The sequence below is a fragment of the Chamaea fasciata genome, unplaced genomic scaffold (assembly GCF_029207755.1).
Source record: "Chamaea fasciata isolate MVZ Bird 193981 ecotype frontalis unplaced genomic scaffold, bChaFas1.0.hap1 SCAF_9, whole genome shotgun sequence".
In the NCBI taxonomy this organism is placed as follows: Eukaryota; Metazoa; Chordata; class Aves; order Passeriformes; family Sylviidae; genus Chamaea; species Chamaea fasciata.
In genome coordinates this window covers 2,490,438-2,504,401 of record NW_027094094.1, presented here as the reverse complement: position 1 = coordinate 2,504,401, position 13,964 = coordinate 2,490,438, and the positions used below count along the sequence as shown (strand labels likewise).

The window sequence follows — 13,964 nt, the reverse complement described above, 5'->3', positions numbered from 1 at the left end:
AGCAACCGGTTGGTAGTGCTGGGTGCGTAAAATTTATGAATTGGGGAAGTTTTGGAGGAAGTCAGCAGCGCATCAATTAAGGTTTTGCTTCAAATGCAAAACAACTCATCCTTTCCTAGAAGCAGTAATGTGCCTTTACGATACAGCTGTTTATCCCCAAAGATCCTAAAGCACTAAAAACCCTCCAAACCTGAGATGACTCACAGAAGTTACTTAATCTGCCATTGAAATACAAGCTCCTCCTCCAGGAGGAGAAGATGCCAGCTGCTTAACACACCATCTACCCCCCAAAAAAACCCCAAACCACAGTGGTTGTACAGATCATAGGGGATCTGGAGTGGCTGCGTAATTAAGATTTCATTTTTACACCTCATTTGAAGTTGTAATTTTTACTTTCCCGTTGTGCAGGTTTCTCCCTGAGACTTGCTGAATTACCAAACTCCCACTTAATCCAAACACTCTGCATATATCTCCTGTTGAAACCCTCAGAGGGACTCGGGAGTACAATGTAAAACAAGTAAAGGGACTTTCAGGTGTACTTGAAATATGTTTTTAATTAAAATTCCTTTGTCTATTTAATGAAATATGTGAAACTCTTGAAGAGTTAAGTGCCATAATAGCATCTGTTTTAGAAAGCCAACTCAGGGGCACACGGGAATGAAATCTTTGACTAGTCTGTATTTAAAGTAAGAAAGCTTAATGGGGGAATCTTTTTCAGTGGAAAACGGAATGTTTATGATGTTTAAAAGTACAAGTGACACTCCCCTAAAGATACACACGGATATGCCTGGCACTGAGTCCAGGGTTGGACTTCTGGGTCCAAAATCTCATGAAAACATGTTGTTACTTCATGTTTTTTTCATGTTTTAATTCCCTGGCCCCAGTAATTTGTGAAGAAGGAACTGAAATATTCCAGAATCCCCCTAGTTTGCCTTTTTCTGTCTGACTTGGGATGCTCAGGGAGTGGTGAGGGAGCTGCAGTCGTTGGAGAAGTTCTTTCTGTGATTCTGATGTAGTGCAAAGTCTGTAGAAGAAGCAAAAAGAAAGGAAAATTCAGGACAAAACCATCCAAATAATGGAATCTGAGATTGCCAGATCCCAGTTTGCAACTGGATATTTTATTTATACAAGCCTAGGATCTGATACCAAGGTGACCAAGTCCCTGCTTTGGGGAAAAGAAAGAATAAAATGGAAATTTTAAGGGGGAGTCTGAAGATAAAAGTAGAGTAGGGGGGTAAGATCACTTATCCCTTTAACAAATGAGGTACAAATAGGGACAGATTTTGAGGGGAACAAATCAACCACATTTGAATGTCAGGAATTTTTTGTTCCGGTTGAAACCCTAAATAAGGAGTTGGTTGTGGGGGAACATCAATGTCCTGGCCTGGCAGGTTTGGGCTGTATTTTAATTGTAATTGTGTTTGTGAGTGAAGAGTTGGCTTTATTTGAGGGACATTCTACAAACAGCAGGTAGGGAGCACAGCCATCCATCTTTTTGTCCATCTAGGGCTGGAATTTGGGAATGTTTTAATGAATAAAGTGCTGCCTAAGATACAAACCCAGTCCTTTAGCTTGCAGTTGGACCACAGTAAAACCTACTGTAAAAACGGCTGTCAAACCCCAAAACTCTGCACTGCAGAATTACTGGAAGCAAATTTTCCAGCACAGTCTGGTAAATGTATGAGTTGACCAAAAAAACCCTCGAAATACAAGAACACAACAGCCATTACAGCCATTAGTTCCAAATCTGCCAGTGGGAGTTTCTGAGCTCCCAAGAAACTGTGGCAGAAATGAAATGTTGCATTCACAAAGATGTGAAATAGTCAGTAGCTGTGTCTGAAAAAGCCACTTTTTTATCCAAAAAAGGCTTCAAAAATTGGCTGTTAGCTCTGAAAGTCACCCTTTAGAACCTTCTCTAGGGATTCCTCGGAGCTGTCAAACTGAGTTTTTGGGCACTTGGTTATTTGACAGCAGGATCCATTAACATGCAATTTCTTTTCAAGTATTGGCTTGATATTTCATTAGTGTCTCGATTTTCAGATGATTTCACCTCCCACTTGAATCCCATCATTTTTGGGGGCTGCAGGGATGGCTGGATTTGTTTGGGATGACTTCTTCCCATGGAATTCCTGGAATCCATAACCCAGCTGACACCAAGAGTCTGGAGATACCCTCCGGAGCAGATAAACAGGGAACTTTATTCTGCAGTTAATTTTAAGCATATCTTTAATAGCCAATAAATTGATTCTTCACCAAATTGCTTGTCTCCCTTTCCCAACTGCACAGGCCTGACTGATTTAGCTGATCCAGAGGTTTTTTATTCCCACTAGTAACTGGGAGTAATAATTTTCGAGATATCTGTGATTAAGAATGACAACAACCAAAAGAAGTCGATTTTTTTTTTTTGAAGCCTTGCTCGGATCCCGGTGTCTCTGAGGGGAACTCTCTGTGCTCAGCTGATAAAAGAACAGTTGAGCGAAGAGTAGAGTCAATTGTGAGTTAAACACTTCACAGGGAAAGAGTTGATAAAATATTTCTTGTTTGGTTTCGGTTTTCGTTTGGACAAAGTGTTGCCTCCTGTTTTGGCTTCTTTAGGCACTGCCACGGCGTCGTCCCTGCAGGATTTTTGGACACTTTAGGAAACTACTGAGCTGAGAGTTTCTCAGTTTATGGCTCCTGCTGTCAGGGGGGTAATAAAGCCTTTGAATTTGAATTTTAGTTGCAGATGCCAATTACATGCAGATAATGGAGTTCAACTTTTTATCTGTACTTACTCCAAACAAAGAGCTGATTTGCTAAACTAAATATTTAAGTAATCACAAGCTTAGGTTTTTTTTCAGTTTTTAGCCTTGATTTGTTTATAAACTCGTGGCTGATTAGCCTTAAGCAGCATCCCTCTGTGTTTGAATATGGAAATCAACTATTAACTAATAAAAATAACTAAAAAGTGAGGCACAGAGAAGCCTTTGAGTGGGTATGAAATCTTCAGGGTAATTATGGAACCCACCAGTTAGGTGGCAGAAATCTTTGCAGGACCTTCACTCTGCAGAGTCACTGCTCTGGGAGGAGAATTACAGCCTGGAATTTCCAGACTGATTGGTTAATGAGGGGAGAGGAGATTTGGAACTCACCTTGCAATTTCCATTTTATCTCTGTCAGTTTTACGATACAGAAGCACATTCAGGATGTGTTAATAGGCAGAGTGGGCTTAAACTTCCCAGGTTCCAAATGCAGATGAAAGGCACAGATTTCACTCCTTGGGTTTCCAGAGCAAATGAAGGCTTTGGAGATGCAGCTGGAAACACCTGTGCACGTATTAGGAGCACCCAGGATTTTGTGGCTGGATGGGTTGGCTTAAAACAATGCAGGGAATTGCAAGTAATTGGCTTTTTGCATGGAAAGTGGGAAGTGATCTGCAGCATCTTCTGGATATTTCCAGGCTGGACATTCTCCTGGGAAATCCCCACTGCCTCAGATATAATTTTATGTGCCTAAATACCACCTCAAACCACTTACTTTTCAAAAACTATTTGATGTCTATAAGTCATAAGTGTATCCATGGAATATTTATCCTGTTAAAAATAAAGAGCAGAAGGAAACTCAGATTTACTTCATAGAAACAAATCCAGTATGGAAACCTAATGTTAATTCTTAATATCCCATACAGTTTGACTTCATTAAATGAGTATTTTTGCTCTTTTCAAAGGAAACTAATTGTTAATTAGCTGACAGTGTCGTTATGTTAGAAACTTTAATATTATTTAGTATCATCCTAAAAGTCACGTCCAATAAAGAAGACTGTCATGATAGAAACGTTGGAAAATGCAAAATATCTTAGGCAATTATTAATTATAAAAGTTGTTTGCAGAAACTTTGCCCGTGCTAGAAATTTCTGGAGGGTTTTAATACAAAAGGAATGAGGAGAAATTCTGACCTGCAGATAAATCCGAGGGTTGCAGGTATTCCCAGTTTTTAGGGGATAAATGTACTGATGAGAGAGGATTGTTAGGAAAACTGATGGGGTAGCCCAGCCTGTCTTTATTTCATCACAGAATCGTTCATGTAGAATAACAGACTTAGCAGTGCTGCTAAATGTCAAACCAGTATTTTTTTTTTAACTCTGTTTTGAAACCCTGAGGCGCTGAACTTGAATTTTCTCTCTCTTGAACTTCCTTATTTATTGCTCAATCCCGAAGCCATCCTTACTGCTGCGTTTCCAAGTGCCTTGGAAGTCTTCCTTTGGAATTAGCAGGATTCTGTGGCATTGGATTTGTCTTTTCCCCCCCACCCATCCATTGGCAGGCTCTGGGAGAATGATGTATAAAATCATAGCTAATGGCTGAGATACCAAATAAATGCCTTTAAATGCTCTTGTGAGCTTCAGAACTAAGTGGCAACAAATAAAATGAACGATTTAATAAGCCTGGAGACTTTTAGATAAAACAGGGATCTACTGGAGGATAAACTACTTAAAATTTCCCTTACAAACCGAGCCAGTTTCCCTGAATGCAGCCAGCAGAGGCAATTTTCTGTTAATTTTGACATCTCTACTATGCTTTCAGAGCACAAATTTTAATAATCCTTAGGTTTTGTTGCTTCCTGTATTGTTCCACGCATAAAATTAAAAGGAATCCATTCAGTGTGATAAAATCCTGGAAAATGAGGGTTATTTTCCCCATAACAGAATTCTGCAAGGAATAGCACCATTAACAGGAGATTTGCACTTGCACTAAAACCAGTGCAGACTTACGGGGTGAGTTAATAACTATTAACTTCCCAGTGGAACAAATGCAATGTCGCAAGATACTCCCTGGGAACTCAGAGTTGTTCTGATCTCAAACATTCGCTGGGATTTAGTGGGCTGGAAAAAAAAAAATAATGTCACTGTTACGGGAGTGATGCTGATTTTTCTCCCTGTGCTCTGCAGCCCTGAGGACGAGGAGGAGAGGAGGGAAGGTTTCTTCAGCGTTATTTTGTCATGTAAATCCGGGCAAGGCTTTGTCCCTGCTCCAGGGGGAGGAGGAGGAGGAGCAGGATGCTGCTGAGGATGGGTTGCTAGGAGAATCCCTAATAGTTCTGCTCACACTCTCGTGGCTTGCAGGAGTCCAAAAGCCACGGGACTTGCGCTGGAAGGTTTTTCATTTTTATGGGATTTTCTGGTAAATAATTTAAAGGGCAAGCTGTTAGAAACAAGGGTTTAAGGCAGTTCCTTATCGGCGTTGCTGTTGAATGCTAAGTTTAATTGTTCTTAGTTGACATCAATAGGTTTTGTGGGTGTTTAAGGGAAAGAAAACACAGGCGAATGACAGGGAAAAAGCAGTGCTGCTCTTCAGCTTTGCCCAACAGGGTTGTAAAAGTGTCAGAGCTCTGCACAGAGGGATCTGAGTGCTGAGAACACAGAATCATGGAATGGTTTGGGTTGGAAAAGACCTTAAAGATCATCTCGTTCCAACCCTGCCAGGGACAGGGACACCTTCCACTGTGCCAGGGTTTGCTCCAAGCCCTGTCCAGCCTGGCCTTGGACACTCTCAGGGATGGCCAGGCTGTGAGCACCTACAGGAACTGAAAATCAGAGATTTTCAAGCGTTGGGCGCAGAGGAAAAAGCAGATCAGCAGGTCCCAGCTCCAGGCTTTGATCCTGCATCCTTAATTGTGCTCTGCAGATCAGAGCATTCCCTTGGGAGTGCAGGTGATCCCTACAAATGGGAGGTGACAGTGACATTCCTGGGGTCAGGGCTGTTAGGGCATCCCAGCCTTGTCAGCTCTTCCCGCTTGGATCAGGGCTCCAGGCAGACCAGCTTGGGAGGGTGGGGAGTGTTGTTAAACAGCTCAGCCGGGGAATTTAGGTCTGAAACCTGACATCATTAAAAGGATGTTAACTGGGGAATGGGATCTGTCTAGATGTGTGTCTGCACTCCACTGCTGGCAGCAGTCACCACCAAGTAAGAGCTGTGTCATTTGTCACCTTCTTGAGGAGCACGTTCCCGAAGTTTCTGGTTTCAGGCAGGTTCTGGTTCTGCTGGAATTCTGCATTATCCGTGCACAGGTGGAGCTGAGCGTGCTGGTGTTGGGGGAATTGCACAGATCAGTCTGACTCCTGCTAGAGGATCGTACAAAAATCCCCATTAGTTACCCAAGAAGAGTTTTAGTGGAGCAAAAAGCTTCAGTTGCTGAGGGGAATTAGAGTCCCTAAAGCTGCAAAGCTTCCTCAAAGCTGCATCTAAGATGCTCTTGAAGTACTGGGAAGGAAGAGCCAAAGTCTTGTGTGAGGGGAAGTTGTCTTAAACTCCCCAAATCCCAGGTTCTCATCAAACAGGAGGACTCTGGGAGAGAGAGGGCTGATGGAAATTGCTCCTTCCAGGGAACAGTTTCAGTGCCATGTGGGAAGAACTACGTGGGGAATGAAGAGGGAAGCAAATACAACGTGGAGTTGCTGAGTACCTTGCTCCCGGGTTTTGTGGACCTGGGATAACGTGGAATAGGATTTTAAAATAAACCTGGTGTCCCTGCCCATGGCAGGGGGTTGGAATGAGATGATCCTTAGTGCCCTTCCAGCCCAAACCGCTCTGTGATTCTGGATAGGAATGATTAGGAAGTTCATTAAAGTAATAATTAAAGACCCTCTCAAGGATATTTTTTGGCGCCACAGCTGGCCACCAGACAGATAATTTGCATCACTTTTCTTGTGGCTTTGTGTGCTTTCATTACAAATCGTGAGTGCAGGAACGTGCCACGTTCTTCTCACCAACCTGCTCAAGTAAAACCCACGGATTCCTCTGGAATTCAGCAACTTGGGCTCGGTCTCCAGAAGGGATCAGTGTTATCACTGCTAGCAGGCAGCTCAAGCATAATTTCTGCTGAATTACTCTCTCCAGCAGTGGGATGTTTTATCTGTCTCTTTGTCAGCCCCGTGGAGATGTCGCTGGGTTTTATTTGCTGATGGCCTTGATACACAGAAATGGATTCAGCTGATCCACAAGTTACGTTTCTGCACTCGTGGATATCTCCTCATTCATTCCTCTTCTCTATTTGCAGGAGACAATAACGAACATAATAACAAAATGGGCATGAACAACCAATTACTGATGGTCGGAAGGAGACTTTGGACTTGTTGCAGATTTTGTGCTTATTCATAGATAAATACACCAAAATCAGGGATTTTACTGAATTCCCTCTTCTTCCTTCTCCCAGGAGGAAACTAACCAGAACTACTTGATGTGTTACTAACTTCTAAAATCCAGTCCTGAATTCACACACCTGCCTCAATGTATTTGTCTTGGGCATCGGAGAGCCCCTGTTCCAGCTTTTAAAAAGTCATTTACGCCACGGTTGGGCTTTGTAAGCTTTGACCTCACCAAAATTGTTCCAAGCAATGCGATCACAACCTTGACATGAGAATTGGGGAAAAGAAATGGAAGAGGAGAGAGAAGGGCAGCTGTAAAACAAGCAGGGAAGGGTGGGCAAAAGCACAAAACAAGTAACTCCCTTTTTTTGTGAGCTTGTGACAATTCCTCCTCGCTCAGACCAGATGGAAAGAGCTTCCTCTGCTTTTGTTTTTAAACTGGTTTAATTTGGTAACTACGTGGGCTTTATTTATAGGCTTGCTCCAGCAATCATGGGCAGGCAAAAATAACAGCAGCAACCTGCTTCTCTTGCCCATGGATGTCACCAACACGAGTCAAAGCTGGCGTTTCTGAGGTGGTGGACAACTGTTTTTGATATGGGCTGAGTCTGAGACCAGATATCAGCAACTCTGGGGAGTGGGACACGGTAGAGCTCCAGCACTTCCCTGCCAGGACAGAAATCTCTTGTGATGATTTAGAAGTTTGGGTCTGCACCTAAACATAGCAGGACTTGAAGGCTCTCAGTCTTTTTAATCCATCTCTTTAATTCAGGCTTTGAAAATGGCCCGTACTCCTCTATGCTCCTCTGGACCAAAACCCAATGGATTTAGCTGGAAAAAAATGGAGTAAAATCAGGCTCGGTGTCTTGTGCCACTGAAGGGGGAGAAGAACAGGCACAGAGGACACCAAATGCTGCTGTTTGATCACTGAATTGTTACTTTCACACGCTGTTCTCTTTGCCTGGGAGGCTTGTGCTGGGATGTCTTAATGGGAAGCAGTTTTCAGGCACCGATCACCCTGACACAGAGCAAAAGCACGAACAGGGTGAACTGTTCTCAGGAATATTAGGGGATCACTTTTCACCCTGAATGTAGTAAAATTGGAGTAAACAGCCTTCAAATGGGCATATGCCAGTACAAGAAGAGGATGCTCTGAGCACATTCTGTGTGGTCAATAACAATTTAAAATCGAGTGTCAATACCCAGGGAGTCCTACCTGTGCGTGTTCAGAGGTTATTTAGGATTTTCTAAGCAAGCACCGGTTTTTAGAAGGCTGATTGTGGACCTCCCACTGAATTTACCACTCTGAGATGATTTTTTTTTTCCTTAAAACATGCTCATGATTTCATTTTCATAAAGCCTATTTAATTTGCAAACTGATGAGTAAAATTACAAGGGAGTACTGGGCTATAAAATAGATTTGTTGCTTACATGTTTTTTAATATGTTTGACAAATTTTCAGCAGGTCTTTAAGCCGTGCCTGTCATAAAGCAGAATATAAGAGCTTTTTATTAATAGCTAGTTCAGATAATCACGTGAATTTTTTATGGTCTCAGATATTCTAGATTTACTGTCATTTCCTCAAGTGGGCATGAATTATGGGACTATACATCCCCAGTTCTCCCTGTCCTGTGCTCGGATAAGGAATGGCCTTGAGACATCACAGCTCAAGAGCTCTGTGGAAGTCTCCTTACGTTTTAGCAGGGATTTTTGGCAAGCTCACAGGTTTCCCTCACTGGTTTCCACATCACTCAAGGCAAAGGACTGGCATGGCTAAGTTTGCTTTTAAATCCTCCAGAAGCAAGCATTAGTGTCGGCATTTCCCTGCCTCGAGCGCAATCCCTGGCTGAGGTTGGGTTTTTGGGTTCCCAGGCAGGGTCCTGGTGGCAGGCAGTGGTGTCTGGTCACTGGTCTGGGAGGTGACGCACGCTCCGTGACTCGGCACTTGGGCAGCTCCTGGGCTTCAGCACCACATTTTCCTTCCCTCTGTTCCTCTCCACTGAACTCACCACTCTTTTTTTTTTTTTTTTTTCCGAGTTAATTGTATCTAGACTAGAATAGAGAATATGCTGTGTGTGCCCCTCATGCAGAAGTGCTCCGTCAGGGCAGTGGTTAACTGGGGAAAAAGGCAGCGAGGACCTTACGAGCTCCTTGTTTGTGAGCTCAGACAGTACAAGGGTGCACTGAGTGCTGGCCCTCTTGATAAGGAACTGAACACTTTCTCTTGTGGTGCTCCTGCCCGGCTGGTTTTTTTATGTGTCAGTCCCAGGGAAAAGCACTGATTCCATCCAGGGTTAGAATTATCTCGAGCATCTTGTTCAAAACACACATCGTTAATAATGACCGAGTGCTAAAGAACAAACATTTTTCATCAAGGGCATTGTGACATCCTTACAAAAAAAACCCCAAAAAAAGCTGATTTAGTATCAGCTTTCCCCATCATGGGAAGGGAGGATGCTTTCAGTGCAACAGCACCTTAAACCCTGGAGCAGGAGTTTTATTTTAGAACTGTTGGAGTTAGAACAATTCAGTCTGAGTCTCTGGATTAGCAATCTACATTATGGATTTCTCCTGCAATCAGGGACCCTTATGCCGCCACTGTATAGCAGAATATCACCCTCCAGGTGATAAATTAGTAATACCTGAGCCCTGAGATATTCTCATCTAAATATGAATTTTTAATGCCAGGAGGAAAAATTCCAGCTTTTAACTTAGAACTGTTATTTGTACTCGGAGGGAACAGATCGTTGTAGTCCAGGCAGCCAGGCACGGGCAGGCTGGTGGAACACCAAGAGGCATCACACCAAGAGTGAGGAGATCCATTCCTCTCCCTGATTCCCTGTTTTTACTGTTGGTCTGTTGGCTTGCAATTTGACATTAAATTAATCCCAGTCCGTGGCTAGGACATAGTTGCATATCATGTGATTGTTTTTATTTATTTATTTCTTTATTTTTAGCGTGGATTTTTTTCCATCTAGAAGCCAGATTTTAACCTTGATACATGCAGCATTCCTGGCAGCCCGGTAAATCCGAGCAGGATCCAGCACTTAAGCTGAGGGAATAAATTCCCCGTTTATATCAGACGTGACCTGTTACTGGGTTGCCTTTCCTTAGCACTTGCCAGCATTCGGCTGGGGGAAAAAAGGAAACGATTCTCCGAGGCTGGGAAAAAACAGGTCTTCCCAGACTTCCCGGTCTTAGAGCCTAATGAGTTAAATTCGCCTCCGTGCAGGATTTTAAGCTGCTTAGACACGCAAGGTCAAAGCAAAGCGCTCCATTCCCCGTTCCGACTCGTGGCTGAGAGGGGGGCACAGCTCCCTTGGGACAGAGCCCTCGGGAGACGGTGACATAAGCAGGGAATCTATTCCCCGCTTCCAGCAGTGCAAGATGTCCCTGTTTTGCCGGGGCTGGCGGCCCCCCCGCCTCGCCCGGGCAGATCCCATGGAACTGCAGTCCTGCATCCCCTGGCTGCCGTAACTCCCCGTAAAGCCGGCACGAAGTACAGGCGCCGAGGGCACGGCCGTGCATTTCTGCTCGCGAGGGAGGCCAGATGGAATCGCAGAGCGGGAAGCTCGGGATGCCTTGCAGGATGCAAGGGCTGTGACTTTGGGGATGGTTCCCTGTTACCTTTTGTCCCGTTCTCCTACGGCGTTTCCACGGCATCCCCGATTGCTGTGTGGTCGGTGATGATGGTGATGGGGGACTCGGGTGTGTTAAATCGGGAGAACCCTGCACAGTTCACGGAATAGCCGCGGCTTCGGTCCCCCGAGGAGGATTTTTGGGTTGGTTGGGCTTTTAATGAAGTGCTGTACTGCAAGTTCAGGGATGAACACATCCCGTGTTCCTCCATCGCCGCTGTACGGACACTTCATTAGGACGGCTGAAGTTAATAAGCAGCGGTAGTTCCTCGCCATCAGCCATGTGAAAAGCCAGAGCACTTCGTGCATCCTCCAAAAATCCTCCAGCTCCCCCTCTCCCCTCCCAGGCACCGCTGGAAGGGGAGCAGGCATAGAAACGCTGGTATTTTTCTAGAAGAAAGTCGCGTATCGGGATATTCTCTCCTTATCTGTCGCCAAAGTTACTGGATGCAGGAGCTGTTCCCAGGCAGGCAGATACGCTATTGCATAACGCTGGCGCTCAGCGCCAGCCTTTTTCCTCCTCATCCCTACGAAGTTTTCCCGCTGGCGGAACCAGCGGACGGGCTATTTCGGGGGGCTCGCTCGGCGCCTTACCTTGTGCTTCCTCACGCAGAAGCGGCGGTCTGGGCGAGCATCTCCCTCCAGCCGCCGGGGCGAGCTGGGCGTCAGAGCCTGGGCGCCGGGGCGCATCTGCCGCCGAGCCGCCGAGCCGCCGCCGCCGCCGCCGCCGCCGCCGCCGCGCTGCCCCGCTGCCCTCATGGGCTGCGGCGGGGGCTTCGCTGTCGCGGGGTCCCCTCGGCCGGGTCCCCGCCGAGGGGAACTTGTTGAGCGGGACCGGCGGGCGTCCCCCAGCCGGGCGGGAGCGGGGAGGAGGAGCCGGGGGCCGGGCTGGCGGCGGGGGCGGGCGGGGGAGGTGGGATGGGGCGATGCTGGGGCGGCCGCGCACAAGGAGGGGAGAAGCGAGGAGCCGGCGCTGAGAGCGCTTCGTTTATTCCTCTGGTTCCTCCTCTGCGCGGGGGTTCATTAATGACAGAGCCGTGCACGCCATGCCCGCGCACCCCGGGCTTCCAGCGGCGCTACGGGAGCGATGGAGCAGCCGCAGAGTGGGTGATGCTGATCCATCGGGAATTTCAGCGAAGCGCTGGGTTAAAGCTACACGGCTGCCTTTCAGTGGGAGGGAAAGTGTTTAAGGTGCTAAAGGAGTAGCTGCTCCCATTTGCTTTTAAGCCTTGTATAAAATGGACGCAAGTTCAGAGCGAAGCAGTTTGGCAGAGGGGATTGATAAACGTGATAATCTGTGTAAAACTTGAACCCCAGTCTTTTCTCATTTTACGGAGAGTTGAACAACGTTCTTAAGTGAAAAGCAATTAAATTTTTTCACTAAAAAAAGAAAAAAGTTGGAAGTTAAATAGGTCGTGTGTATTTAACCTGAGTGATAGACAGAAAATGCCATGAGAGGCACGAGAATTGGTCCGAGCTGGGACGCGTTGGGTCTGTGTTTCATCCTGAGATTCTCTGGAGTTTTGGTGTTCAATAAAGACTTTCCAGCAGGAAACTCCCCTAGCCCAGGTGCCAGCAGGTGAGGGCCACAGAGCTCCTCTGTCCCAGCACTGCCTTCAGCATTGATGTCAGTGAGGGGTATTGATTTGGGGGGCTACTGAAGCGACCCCTCATTTGAAAGGGCAGATGAGAGCGGCTGGACCAGCCCCAAAACATTCCGCCACCACCGCCGTGCCACAGCTGGCAAGGACAGCCGAGCCGGGCACCGGATGAGTCCGGGCATCCACGGACACGATGCAGCAGAAACACTGGCTCGAGTCCTGGGTGTATTTTGGAGTTAATTATGTGGAGCAGCCCACTGCAGCACGGAGCGGCCGCGGCTGCGGCAGCGGCCGGGGCAGCGCGGGGCTGCCGGCCGGGGCACGGGGCTCTGCTGGGGCAGCGGGTCCGAGCGGCTCCGCCTGTCACACAGCTCGCCCTGGGGATGGACTCACGGAGAGCCTGGCTGCTGACATCGCCTTCTGCCTGTGCAGGGCTGCATCGGAGCAGTGTTCAACAAACCAGACAGTCAGCAGAGGGCAGCTCCGTTGTTCTCCCTGTCTGCTACCTGGCCAGGTACTCCCCTTGCCCTCTCCCCTCTGTTCTTTATCTCTGCTGCTGGTCCCCAAGCCAGGGGTGTGCGCCCCAAATCGCCTACTGCTCTGCCCTGGGGTAGGGACTGTGACACGGCCTTGTCACGTCTTTGACCACACTTAGCATCTCTTGTGATATTTTATCAGAGATTTTTGGGTTTTTTTTTTTCCAAAGAACTTAAATATCGACCTGCTTATTGATGCAACAGCAACCACCACGCTGTTGTTTTCTTCTTTCTGGGTTTCTTCCCAGCAGTGCTGACTTGCTGTGTTCCAGGTCCTCTGTGGATTTGTCTCTGCAAAAATAAATGTGGTTTTGGCTGCAGCCTGGATACAGACGTGGGTAAAATTACATGGTAGGGTGACCACGTCTGAAATAACGCAGGCTACTTCCTCAGAGCAAACAGATCAGTGCTGGGAGATGCTGTTGCTTTTTCGCAAGCTGAAAGTGTGAGTTTATCCAGCCCATGATTACTGGAAGCAAATACTATAACTCGATGTCCTGAGTGACTTGAAGGGAGAATCTCTGTGACAGAAGCAGCAGTTAAACATCATTCTTGTCTTCTCCATAATGATATTTAGAAGCTGTTGTCTCAGGGCTGATTAGTCTTGCACAGCATTATGCATGTGCCCCACTTACAAACTGTGCAGCATCTTCTGGAGGCTTTTGGGGAATTAAAAAGTACTTTCTGATGTGGACCGGATTCATGTGTAACTGCTGACACCATTGGCGTGTACGGGGATCTTTAAAATCGGGGTTTGTGAAAAATAAAGTGGTTTGTGATTGTCATGCTTCATGTTACTGTAGCATGTTACGTAGAAGTAAATACACTTCAAAATGCTTCATCATCCTGTTTTTAGCCAGCTTTTTAGCCTTTAAAAATGCTGAGCACAACTGTTGCATAGTGAAATGTAGTGTTGAAGAGATGCTTGAGAGGGGAGAAGAAGGGTGGTTGGGCTTCAACCTGGGAGGGTGCAAAGAGAAAAGGGACAGTTAATTGTAGTTGTTCTAGGTTATAAATGTATTTCTCTCTCATGGAGCGTCCACCTTCCCAGATTGGCTTTTTCTCC

At 46.3% G+C, this 13,964-nt stretch overlaps 1 protein-coding gene across 3 annotated transcripts in view; it reads left to right on the top strand.

The window, feature by feature from the left end:
* DOCK1 (dedicator of cytokinesis 1) overlaps positions 1-13,964 on the top strand; it is a 267,474-nt gene that overhangs the window by 117,244 nt on the left and 136,266 nt on the right. The gene's annotated exons all lie outside the window — the stretch shown is intronic.